The following is a 13,086-nucleotide window of genomic DNA, read 5'->3' as shown; positions in this document are numbered from 1 at the left end:
TTGTTATCTAGGGAATGAATCATCTGTCCATACAAAAGTTCTGGGGTATACGTTGTTAGTAAAAGTTTCCTTTCATAATGTTGTCATATTTTTTTCATACTTGTCCTCTTAATTTGACCTACCCACTATGTTTGTAAAGTTTAAAAGCGTCCCCAGAGTAAGATCTGTCCGCATGGCTTCTTTTTCCTTTACCAATAAAGAAGGATGTTTGGATAGTGTAAATTTTTCTTTTTGACGTTATAGTTGGGTTATATTTTCCTTGGAAACCATTCACAGGACATCTGTCAGCTGTATGTTGCATCAAAACCACCTCCATTATTTTGCTCTTGCTTTCCACAAGTGGGGAAGATGTTTGTTTCACAGCGGAGGAGGGAGTGGAAAACTTCTAAAATGCAAGCCTTATCTTGACGCTAGGGCCTCATGCCTTAAAAATACCTTGCTACACTTGGCCTTTTCATGACAGAAATATTTCAGTGACGTATATTTTGGAAGATGATATTGCATAGAGTATTTAATATGAAATATTATACTGTTATGGGTTAGAAAATTAAATCCTATTCTGAACTGAAGCATTTATGCAAACTCAGGTTTTTTTCTGAAGTAAATCACTTTTATTCTGAAATCACAAAATATCTTCCATAGTCTGACTGTATGTAACTGCTGGTGATCACATCATTTGGCATACATTGCATGAAAGGATTCATGAAAAGAAACGAACAGGAGAGAGTCTATGCCAAACCAAAGCTAAGGCCCGTTTTTAGGAATAGGTAATATTGGGTGCTCCAGAAAAACTTGACAGCTAATTTTTTTTAATGAATTATTATCTGATATTTATGTCTGTGAACAGAACTTCTTTCAGTTTCATTTTGGTGTGTTGGTAATGTGAATTAAGCTATTTGAGAGAGAGAGAGGCAGGCATTTATGTATTATTCTCTGAATCCTACTAAAAGCTTTGTTGCAATGTTATCTTGTGTGTCAATAATAATATACATGTTAAACTTCAGAGTTATTTGGGTATTAATGATTGTTCACTTGCTTCTCCTGTATGAAAAAGCAGAACTGATTTCTTTTTTCTGCATTGTTTGTATGCTACCATCCCAATATACCAACAACATGTACTTTATTTTTTCCATAATTATTTATTCTTCTTATCAAATACATAGCTTTCATCTTGATTCTTTCAGTTTACGCATACGTTTAGAGATTCATTGTCTCCTTGTATTTTGGTCATTCTGCTTAACGTTTCTCTCTTTTTTAGGCTCACTTCTGGAAGCTGGATATTTTTGTGGGTGTCTTGACCACTTTAGTAGTATATTCTGTAAGCGTGTGCATTCCTGAGCGTTATTTCTGTAAGACATTCCTAGGTGGTTAGAGGTGGCAGTGTTCTGCACTTGCAATCTTGGGAATAAAATGGTCTGAGATACAAGAAGTAGGAGGTGGTAGTAACATCTGCGGACCTGACCCACTACCTACTTACGTCCTCATCCAACTCCCCCGGTACAGCTCTCTGCCTTAAACAGCTCCCCATTACTGCCTAGTTCCCTTGAACCTTTCATAACACTCTGTCCCATGCTGCTCTATCTCCTAGCTCATTGTAACAGCTCCTTCATAAGAGCCTGCTCTCCCAACACCCCAGCCCTTTCCCCTTTCTGATCATCCAGCCTCAACCTGCACCATTTGGCTAAACTGCCAATTGCAGTACCTCAGTGAGAAAGAGGGCACCTGGCAATCACTAGAAAAATCTCTGCACCCAGGGATTTGTAAGAAAGTAAGTTTATATAGGTGCAGTTGGGGTTTTTTGTCCGGTGATCAAAATAACGTGGCTGAACTGTGTAATGCGATAGCAAAATGCTATAGAGTACTGTAGTAATTGATATAGTGTTAGCCAGTACTCACCAGTAAGGTAAGGAATGCCAGCCAGTTTTCTTGAATGAGGCTTGGCTTTAAAAGCATCTTTGACATCTTTGATTTCTTTGGTTATGAGGTGTAAACGATTTTTTTCCCAAAGAAAACGTCAGAGGGCTAACTTGAGGAACAAATCTTGAAAACTGTCATTTTACTATCATAGCTTAAAAGGTGAACCCGATAGCTGGAACTATTAGTACTGAACATATGATACCTAATTTATGACTACCTCTTACAGGGAACAGAGGGAAATCTGGTAAAAACTGGAACTTTACTACAGTGTTTCTGGTTAACTCCTGGTGAAACTGTGCTCGCTAGTGGAGGAGGAGAATTCTGTTACTGGCAGGCCAAAAACATGTTCCTTGTGATGAACTGAATGATAGCAGACTCTCAACATTTACATTTACTTTAGAGGCTGTGATAGAGACACATTTGTTGTTCTACTCCAGTTGCGTGCAGTTTGTGCAGAAGTAGTATGTTAGATTGGCCAACTATTACTCACATCACTTTACAGATCGGGTATGCATGTTATACTGTATATATCCATCTGTATGCAGAGCTCTGAAATATACTGCAGTATTTTTCAGTTAGAGGAGTGCTTTGTTGAATGTGTTCTGTAGGAGAGAGTAATTTGGGACTTGTTTTAGTGTTTCAGTTCAGCACAGAAAGCAAAATAAAATCTCTGTCTTATTAGAAAAATCAATGCCGTACTTATTTTCTACAAAAGGCCTGTCCTCTAGTCCTCGTGCTGGAGGTCAACAGTCTGTCAAGAATGATCTAGTGAACTGTGTTTCCTTCCCATATCAGAGCGTTCACACACCGATAATGTTTCCCACCTCTAGCTGAGTTTGGAGTTCCAGGAGGGAAGGGAGAAAGAAATACTTCTGCTCTCACAAATGCTTTCTTACTGACAAGCACTGTCTTGCTCTATCTCACGTCTCCCGCTGAGTTCCAGCTTGGTGATTACCATGAGCCTCTCAGAAATTTTGACTGGAGCACAATAGTAGGTCTTGCATACAATTTTAGAGAGTAGGAGTTGTGATTTGGCAGCTGCTTCATTTCTGACATATATGTAAATCTGTACTGTATGACAATCAAAATCTGCCTTAGTTACCTTTCTGGCATGTGTGCCATAGGCTTTTGACCCTGCTGCACGTGGCACAGTAAAGAAAGGGGAAAATAAAAGATACACCAGCAGAGATAAATACATTTTTTTTATATATATATTTTAAAGGAAAACACAAATGTAAATCAGAATGAGAAAAATCTGCTTGTGTGATTATAATGAAGGGGTAATGCTGGTACTTGTATATAGAGCTTTTGTAAAAGCATGTCAGATCCATTTATAAAAAGATCAGTGGGAAACCATGCATAAGCTAGGGTCACTTCATTGATGGAATTTTTATCTCCTGCCTACTTGACATTATTTCATGTTTAGCTTCACTGGTTCCTCTCAAGAGACTCAGATTAATTTTTCCCATGACGTGATATATTTTGAGCTCAGATAAACCGACCAGTGGCAAGCCACGGTTTACCCTGTTTACAACTGAGGTAACTGGTAATCATCTTCAGCAATAATTATACTCCACCTTGCCCCACTCTGCTGCCTGTACTCCACACTGTCCGTTTCAGAAGAGGTGTCAGGCACTGTGGATGTGTAAATCGTTAGAAATCTGCTGTCACTTGATGGTAGTCATAAAGCAACTTGCTGTAGAACATTTGTTGCGTCTGAATTGGGACAAATGTTTTATTTATTATATCTTATGCTGCCTATTATTAACAGTTTGCTTTTGTGTTTCAGATGGTTTCATTCTTGTATGTGTTCTCACTGCTGAATTTGTAGGGTGAGGCTTCTTTCCATCCTTTTCGGTGTTATGGACCAGGTGCCTGTTTTGTAGTGCTGTTACTGATTACTCTTGAAATTACCTACGCTAAAGTCCTTGTTCCTAAGTTTAGAAAGTAACATCTGTCAGGGTTTTATGTAGTTGCATAAGTGAAATAATGAAAGCAGAAAACGAAGACAGTCATTCACATTCTGTAGTTTGAAAACTTTTGGATGGACCATTTTAAGGTAGGATTTATGATTGTTAAACGTATCATTTCTTTATAAAAGTCTTTCAGTTTACAATCTGATTTCCATTAAGAAATAAGCTGTATGTTTAAAGTTCATCTAGCAGCATATATAGACTACTTTTAAATGCTGCTGCTGCTCTGATTTAAGAAAACAAAACTGGTTTTGAATTAATTATTATTTTTTAAAGTATGATCAGAAGAAGAAATCTGGTTTCAGATAAAGTAGATGTTGGTAGTATTATGTTACTCAAAAGCAATGAAAGTTTGCGTATGAATATGAATGTCCATTTTTGAAATGGCTGGTGACTTTGGGTGGAAGGACTTAAAGAAATATTAAATGGCTGTCCTTCCAAATGACTTACAAGAGAACCAAAAATAAGATTATTTGTTTATTGTCATAATTTCCTTTGGCAATATGAGCATGTGTCCAGAGCAGTTAGAGATAATAACTAATTAAAGGGTCAGGCTTCAGAAGAGTTGGCCAAAAAAAATAGCTTTGTCTGCTGACTATGTAATGGTGTTTTGCGTCTCAGCCAATAACGTTTCAAGCCACTCTACAGAAGAGTGAAAATCCTAAGAATTCTTCCAAAGTCCGAAGCAAATTTAAGAGGCATTGATTTGGAGATTAAACATTGCCATATCATGAAAATAATTTATCTCAGTTATATAATAAATTGATACTGGCACTAATCACACAGAGGTATAATTCTCGTGCAGTAGGGACCAATTATATGAAAGTACATTCCATTGCTACAGAAGACGGAGCAAATGTATTATTTTTTGGGCTGAATGAAATCTAATCAATTTAGAGCTAATATATGTAGTTTATCAGTTCTGTTTGGATCAGTATTATTATTTCTGATTCCTACAAGGCAAATCCTCTCATTATAAAGCAAAAAGAAAAAAAAGAAAGTTAAGGTTTCAGATTTCTGGAGACTTCTCAGGTTAAGAAGTTTTGCAGGCCCAGATACAAAATTAAACTTTAGCACTTGTTTGCTGAAAAGAACAGTAAATGATGGCAAATGGAAGCAGTCCATATGCACTGATGGAATTAGACATTACACATTAATTTTCTTGTATCCATGTAGTCACAAGCCCTACGGTGCGTGTGTTCAGCTGCCTTGGCCAGGATCAATTGTGTCTGACATGGAGGGCAAGGAACGCTGGCTACGAAGTCATCCCTACACCTCTTGGGTTTCTCTTGGTTAGTGACAACAAACTGGTTTTATGACAAGTTTTTGGTACTCTTTAGGAGCCAAACAATTCTTATGGTGTGGGGTTTTTTTTCCCCCTCAGAAGCTTGCTGGTTTCAGCCTGTGTAAATCTTAAACAGCGTTGCTGCTCTTTGTTTCCTCATTGTGGGTGGGTTTGTGGCTCCCAGTCTGTTTTCCTGTTGGCAGAGGTGACGTGCTGTAGCTTTGCTGCGGGTCTCCATCTGGCTGGTCATCAGATCAAGCTTAACACTTCTGTTACAAACCTCTACAAAAAGGAAGAGCTACAGTAGAGAAAAATCTTTGAAATTCTTTAACAGCTGTATTTCATTATTATAAGCACTTTCTGAGAACATAAACTTTTTCATAGTGGTAGGACTATGAGAATTCCTACAAATGGATGTCTGTATCATCTCTTCTCACAAAGGTGTAATAGTGGTCTCTTGTCCAAAATTGAAAGTTAGAAATAGGATAGCTAAACATAGCAAGTATCATCGCTGAAGTTTCATCATCAGCTTAAGTACAGTCTTCCATGCATTGAATTAACTTCAGTTATGTTTTCCGTAGTGCATCTATCTGCAAACTGATCTCAAAGGACTGAAGTAAAGATCAACTTTCATGTAAACCTAATGTAGAAATGTATTTACTTTTTACACTTTGAAATTACCAAAACTGTTCAAACAAGAAAAGGTATTTGCTTCTTTGCTTCATACTTAGTATTTACTTGGCTTTTTTATTTTTATTGCTAGTTTGCTCACGTAGTTAGTAAATGGAAAGTGGAGGAGATTACAAATGAGCCACTGTGTCTATGCAAATAGGATTAAATGCAGTTAACTTTGAAACTGGGGCCTTGATGCCATGTTTGTGGGGGTTTATTTATTTATTTACTTGTGTGAAACTGTTGGGTTGAAACAGTTTAGCTGTGGATTGAGAGAATTACTTACATAGGAAGGCTATTTTAGTTTGCGTAGAAAATTAATCAAGCTTGTTATTTGCAGCAATACCAAAGGATATTAAGTTAGCACTAGGAAGAGCAATATTTTTTGTCCCAATGGCATCGTGCAGGGTTCCACTGCTCAGTGTTCTGAGACTAATTAATCAGTAAGGGTGTCTAATTAAAAAGATGACTGTTCACCAGCTGCCACAGCAGGTTGGTTAATGGACTGAAACGTTAGAGTATTTTTGTAGCAAATATTTGTGTTCAGAATGCTGCATCTGTTTGTCCTAACTGAAAATGGAGGAGTTCATGCATCTACATAGCGAGTAATAACTTGTATGTTCTCTGCCCAGTACAGTGGGGAGGAACCCATGTCATCAGAGTTCTGTCTATTAAGCAGTCTGGTCACAAACAATGTGAAAGTATCAAGAGTAGCATGTAACCTGTGGGTTTCCTCTTGCAGCAGTTTTTCAAAAATGTGTCTATGAAGTGAAGTGCTCTAAATAGACTGCTGTCCTCAACTACAGCCAAAACTGGTACAACTACCATCTTTCCTTTTGACACGTGTGCTTATGGCAAATACCCTACTGAAAATGATAAAGGGCCCTCCCTTTTGCAAGAAAGCATCCTAAAATCTTTGAAGATGGTACCTTGCCCAATTTGTGATTACAAATATTAGAAACACAGCATGCCCGTCTTTTTGCACTAAACAAATTTCCCAGCAATAAAAATTAAAAAGTTTCAGAAATGCTGATCTATTACCTTTTTGTTGTTCTAGTTTTTTCTTTGCATCTTTTTTTGTTCTCGCTACTAATTAGGAATGGTCTCCCTTAACTTTTAGAGAGATTAGATATCAAGAATGACGTGGCTATATACTTATCAATTACAAAAGTTCCTATTATATAAGGATCAATTATCATTATAAAAAAATTGTGATTTTTTTCAGTTGACTAAAAAGAGAGATAACTAATATCTGTTTTTTTGCTTTTTGAATGAGGTACTTAGATATTAAGCAAAATAATTCTAGAGGAAATGATCGCTTCGAGATGTATGTGCAACTTTTCCAGTTTCATGTTTCTTTTAATTTCAGTATCTATAGGCAGTTTCTTAAGTTTTACTTTTCTCCACCTTTTCTGAAAGGGTAAGGATAGGATGACTGTTACTTAACTCTTCTCTTAAACTGAGATCATTCATTTAATGGCAAGTAGATTCTTGATATTTTTACAATTTAATGTGGTTTGCAGAGAAAAATCAGATCATATGCTGGTTGGATTGATAGAATGCCTCATTTTTGGTATAAGTTGAGCTGTTAGTGCTGACAGTTACAGTCTTCCACTTCTTTGAATTATTTTAGTGGTGCTGCATACTGTGGAATAATACAGTATATATGAACTGAAAATAACTTACTAGAAAATAGTGAAAAAATATTGCCTCTGAAGAGCAGAAGTTGACAGAAGTTTAATTCTTTAAATAGCTTAATTTAAATTCAGACTTCAGATAAAAGGTTTATTTTATTATGAATCTACCAGGGTACCTAGTTTCATAGTAAATGTTAATATTACTTTTACAAACTCAGGAATAAAATGTCCCTAAGGTGATTTTAATTTGCCAAGTTTTGATTCATTTAGAGCTTATCTGGAGAAAATCTTTCAAATTTCTGTGCACAAAAGGGAAAACCTTGTGCTCACTCTTCATCTTCAAAGAAATTCTTCAATTTAATGACAGCTCGTTTCAGGAAAAAAAGGGGTAGCATCCATTAGTAATTTTTATTTTTATGTCATCTTAATTTTAACTTTTATGTATGATATTTGCAGTGGAAAATAGTGCCAATAATATTTTTTTCAGAGCCTGCATAAAATTATAAAAAGTTCTGCCACATTAAGAATTTTCCTGCAATTTATTTTTCATGCATAATTACTTATGATAGCACTAAAATGACACTCACAATACAGTTCCTGGCTCTTGGGTCCCTGTATGAGCTACCATCTCTGGAAGTCACATAAGTTGACACATTTGTTCTGAAAGGTAGAGTGCAAACGAGATTTGCATTTGCCTTCTTGGGGACTGCATTCTGTTTTGTCTGTGTGAATTTATAATCCGTTATCTGCAAAAACAGGGGAGCACAGTTGCCCATTGTTTCAAACAGAATGATAAAACGTTGGGTAATACCAGTATTATGGCCTGAATAGGTTTAAATGATGGTTACTGGAAGAATTGATATTAAAATTGGTAGTCTCATAGACTCCGGGTATATGTATATTGACGCAGATAAAAAGTGTTTTGTTAGGTAGGATGGAGGAGGGACGTCTCAGTGTCTCGCTATTCCTTTACAGTAGAATTACTGTGTGGTAATAGCTGGTAGTTCTGGTAAATGCTTGGCACCTCAGAACTTGTTTTAAAAATCCATGATGCTCCTTTGTAGATAAAACATTAATGGGTATCCTAGTTTAATTTGAATATTGGTTTGTTAATGGGTGTTCAGTTTTCCTGTAGCAGTAATGATGCTGATGCTGAAAGAGCAGCCATAGTAAGAAGACGGTTTAAACAATGGTATTCTAGACCACTGAGTAACATCGGATCATTTCTGAAGTTCTCTGTGGTGTGTGTTGTCTTTATGTAATGCATATTCATTCTGTGTGTATGCATCTATCTGTTACAGCATAGGGCACTGCCGAGATGAAGCAAATTGTTATGTATGTGGACCATTGCAAGAGAGCTATAATTCCCGAGAGCTTCCCCCCCCCCTTAAACCAGCAACCTTCTCTTGGTATTACTCTTTCATCTAAAACTCGCTTCTTCCTAACCATCCCCTGCTTTCAAACAGAGGTTGCGTAACTGGCATTCAGGAGGCTGCATTACTCAAGGGCTGGAGCTGTTGAAGGTGAGAGGAAGAGACAAAAACACGGGGGTTTGTATGTTGCTGTAATGGAGCAGTTAGTATGAGAGGAATTAGGTGATATTATCCATATAATATCCACATTCTGGAAATCAGAAGACTGCACTGAACATCAGAGTAATTGGTTTTTAAATGTCTTGTAAGGCTAATGAGTTTCTGTTATTACATGTGTAAATAAACAGTAATGTTAGTCTTCCAAAGAATTTCAGGCCAGCCTCAGTCTGACTTTGAAGTAAGGCAGCCATTTGTGTGTCACTGGGTTGCTGAAATGCCACGTTGGCATGTGCAAGTGGCTTGCATATGCAAATGCAGTGACTCTATCTAAAAATTACTATGTCTCTTGAAAATCTGAATTACTAGCTGTAATTTGTGTTTGGAATTGTTTGTGTCTGAATTAAAGCTGAGGGCAACTGCCTGGTAGATTCTGTTGTGTGATTTTTGAAAGGTTGTTTCAGACCATCAGGAACTGCTTTCTCTAAAAGCCCAATCTGGGGTCCTATACTTGCTTACACAGAAAAAGATGCAGAGGTCAGTCTTTAAAATAAGCAATATTTCCTATGACTGTTTTATGAAAGTTAAAGTTTAAAAAAATCTTAAATACATTATTTAAGAGAGCAAACCACCTTTTCCTGACTATTAATTGCTGGTTTCAATATGTTCATATTTTATGCCATAAGAATTAAACAAAGCGCTCTAAATGCTTAGAGAAGAACACTAAGAATCGAAGGATCCCAAAGTATACTTTATATCTAGCTTTTTTTATTTCTCCAAAGAATCACAGTTGGTGTTTAAAGTCTCTTAAAATGCCTTTGTTAACAACAGTACTGGTGGTCAACACTTTATTAAAGCATGGTTTACCATGGCAGTGTACAGCTAATAATGGGCGATTTACAATAATTGAAATAGTAACAAAACCAGAAAGTCTTGAGCTGAGTGTGTAGAACAATTAAAGCATACATGAGTGATGAACACATCACTTAAATTCAAACTGGAGTTTAATACAGGGGTGAATTCTGATACCTTTTGCTACCTTAATTTATGTATGACTTCTTTGTGATAAAACCCCAAATGACAATATTATTCATGTGTTCTTTAGGATATTCTTCTAAGGGACTGAGCTAGTATTAAGTACATTTTACAGTAATCGCTTCAGAAGAGATGAGAGAGCTATAGATCTTCTTTACAGCCTGTATCCGTTAAACATTTTTTCCCTTTGTAGTGATGAGTATGCTCATACCAATTAAGAGTAATTTCCCCTATCAGCAAGCAAATTTTGCAGCTGCTGAGGTAAACTAACCAAAAGGAGATCAACTGTAGTCTGCTAGTGCATATACTCTTTCTAATAATCTTTTATGTAGGTTTCTGTGGACATACAGAAACACATGTTTTGGCAGCTAAGAATTTTTTTCTTGTTGTGAATTTTCATCAGTTGTTTTTTAAACTGACAACTGAATATTGATGATATGGAGCTTCACATTTTTTATCATGTGCTGCATATGACAAAGCTGTCTTCATATGGCTGGTTTGTCTCAAAAGCAATCCAGTTTCAAAATACAACCTTTTTTTGACTAGGTAATACAATATACAGCCTGAATCTAAATCTAAATCGTCGTATATGGGGGATGTGGTTTCAGGCTGTGCCTTATCTAAGCTGTGTGCTTGCCAAAGAGGTTTCTTTTACTGCGTGTTCTGTCTCATCAGTGTACTCTATCTAGCGATTGCAAGGCTGATACATCGCAGTAACTTGTAGATTTATATTTAGAAAACTTCCTTCCCCCCATTTCTCTGTTACAGCAATGAGATGGATGTGCTGTGTAGCCGTGTTGTCACTAGGTGTGGTGTAAGGGGTGAGATGGGAGCATACAGCTGGGGCAGGGCAGGAAGGGCAGGTGAGGCCGTTTCTGAGGCAGCCTTCAGATAGCTTAGTTAGGTTAATGTAACATTGCAGTCTAATTAAGTATGCTCCTTGTTACCTATATGGCAAAGGAATTAGAGGTACCTTTTGGAATGATGCCACCTTTCTTTCACGAATTTGTAAATGTAATTTCAGACAGCACTTTTGGTCTTTGTTGTCACACCTTCCAGGATTTCCTTTGCCTTCCTGTGAAAATGCTTGCTCTCAGATTCTTCTTTTATGGAAAATTGAAAATATAGAAACACATGTTAGGGATAAAATGTGCCTGCAAAAGTTAGAATAAATACTGTTTTGGGATGCTTTTATATATATATTTATACACATTCAGTACAGAATGGCTATACCTGATATAACAAGAAGTGTGACCCCCAGATACTGAATGCAAGCAATGGGTTTACATAGCTGTCAGTTGAGTGGAGTGATATTTGGACTGCTGCACGTTTTCTTTGAACTCGAAGACTTACATTTCGGGCAACCATGCACTTGATTAAGTTTAGAATATTATACAATGATGAAACTAATTTCATAGAAAGCTCAGAACAGCATGTCTTTTGTTTTCAGTAGCTGGCTGAGTCAGCAACAAACCTTGAAAATGCACAGCCTGGCTCCTTTAGCCCTAAGCATTAGATGGGATACTTCTAAAACTTTGATTTAAATCCTTGATATTCATACAAATAAGACTTACCTGACTGATAAAAATTTATGTATAGTGAGTGTTGTACATGGAGTTTCCTTTGCAGAAGCTGTTGACTTTGTCACAGATTCATTGGTTAATATATTTTCCTACATTATTTGCATATCTAGAAATACCTGTGGCTTCATATGGTGCTTAAGAGGGAATGAGTTAACTGTGTGTCTAGCCTCGAGGATTACTACTGAGGCTGGGGAAGCAAAACTACAAAAATGTACTTAAATTTGTCTGTGTTACCCTTGCTGCACTCCCTTGTGTGTTGTTTGAATTTCCAGTGTACATGTCTTGATTTCTGTGCTGCAATAAGGAGTTAATCTGATTCTCTTCCCTTTAGTACAAATGGAGGAGGAACTTGACTTTGATCTGTATTCTTGGCCATGCTACTCCTGCATGCTGAAAGCTCTCATGGCCTCTTCATATGAGCCAGAAAAGTTACAAGTAACACTAGTAGGAACCTTGATTAACTGCAGTGAAGACAAAATACAAGGCACATACTGTGTTAAAATATTAGCTTACACTGGGATGCTAGCACATGCTATGTACATGGTTCCAGTGCAGATATTTCCAGTATAAGTTACTGATTCTAGTCATAATTCTCTGAAGTATCTGTTAAATACTTTGCTTAGGATTAATTAAGGGTTATCTGAGTATGGGCTTTGGAACATTTCACAGTGCACACATTTCTATTAATTTTTTAATTAAAGAAGCAATTTTGACAATCTGACAAGCGTTGGATGGGAGACAGCGAGTTCTCTAAGATTGTCATGGAAGTGCTTGTATACCTAGGAGCCCTGTAATGATAATCAAGCATGTATCAGAATTTAAATATATTATGATCTTGTAATTATAGTTGTCTTTATAATTCCATACATATAAAGGGGCAGAACTCTGCTTCTTCAGACAGATGAAGTTTGGTATTCCCTAACTTTTCAGTACTTAATTTAAAATCATTAAGTAACTTCTAGTTATATAGTGTCTTTTGATCATTGTGATGAGTGACTTAAATACTGTCCTATTGCTGTTTATTTTAATAATAAGATGATACATTTTATGGATCTAGGTAAGGTCGCCAGGACATTAATTAAATGGCATAAGGTGTGTGTTTCTTCCTCCTGATGGTGAGAACTTCGAATGACTAATTTTCTGTTCACCTTGATTTCCTCCCTTGTACTCTGTAGAGTTCTCTGAAACTTGTACTAATTGTGATCTCCAAAGCAGAATCCAAAAAAACCCAACCACTACTTGTCTCTGAAGCTCTTTCTGAAAATTGAGTCATAGACGTTACATTTTAAGCCAGCAGAATGTTTGATTATTCTACTTTTGACTGCCTTTAAAATTCTAGTTGCCATAACAACTTTATTTCTTTATTTTTAGCACATCAGTTGCCATAACAATAAAATATAGCTTTTTGAATGTAACCATTTTTTCCTCACTTTTTTTGCTTTGTTTTATAAAGAA

At 36.6% G+C, this 13,086-nt stretch overlaps 1 protein-coding gene across 1 annotated transcript in view; it reads left to right on the top strand.

Annotated features, from left to right (window-relative positions):
• Positions 1-13,086, top strand: part of LOC103917507 (rab GTPase-activating protein 1-like) — a gene marked incomplete at its 3' end in the record, with an annotated part of 171,848 nt that overhangs the window by 43,933 nt on the left and 114,829 nt on the right. The window lies entirely within an intron of this gene.

The sequence above is a fragment of the Pygoscelis adeliae genome, unplaced genomic scaffold (genome assembly GCF_000699105.1).
Source record: "Pygoscelis adeliae isolate BGI_AS28 unplaced genomic scaffold, ASM69910v1 Scaffold126, whole genome shotgun sequence".
In the NCBI taxonomy this organism is placed as follows: domain Eukaryota; kingdom Metazoa; phylum Chordata; class Aves; order Sphenisciformes; family Spheniscidae; genus Pygoscelis; species Pygoscelis adeliae.
The sequence above is the reverse complement of the archived record's forward strand: the minus strand, read 5'-3'. Positions and strand labels throughout refer to the sequence as shown.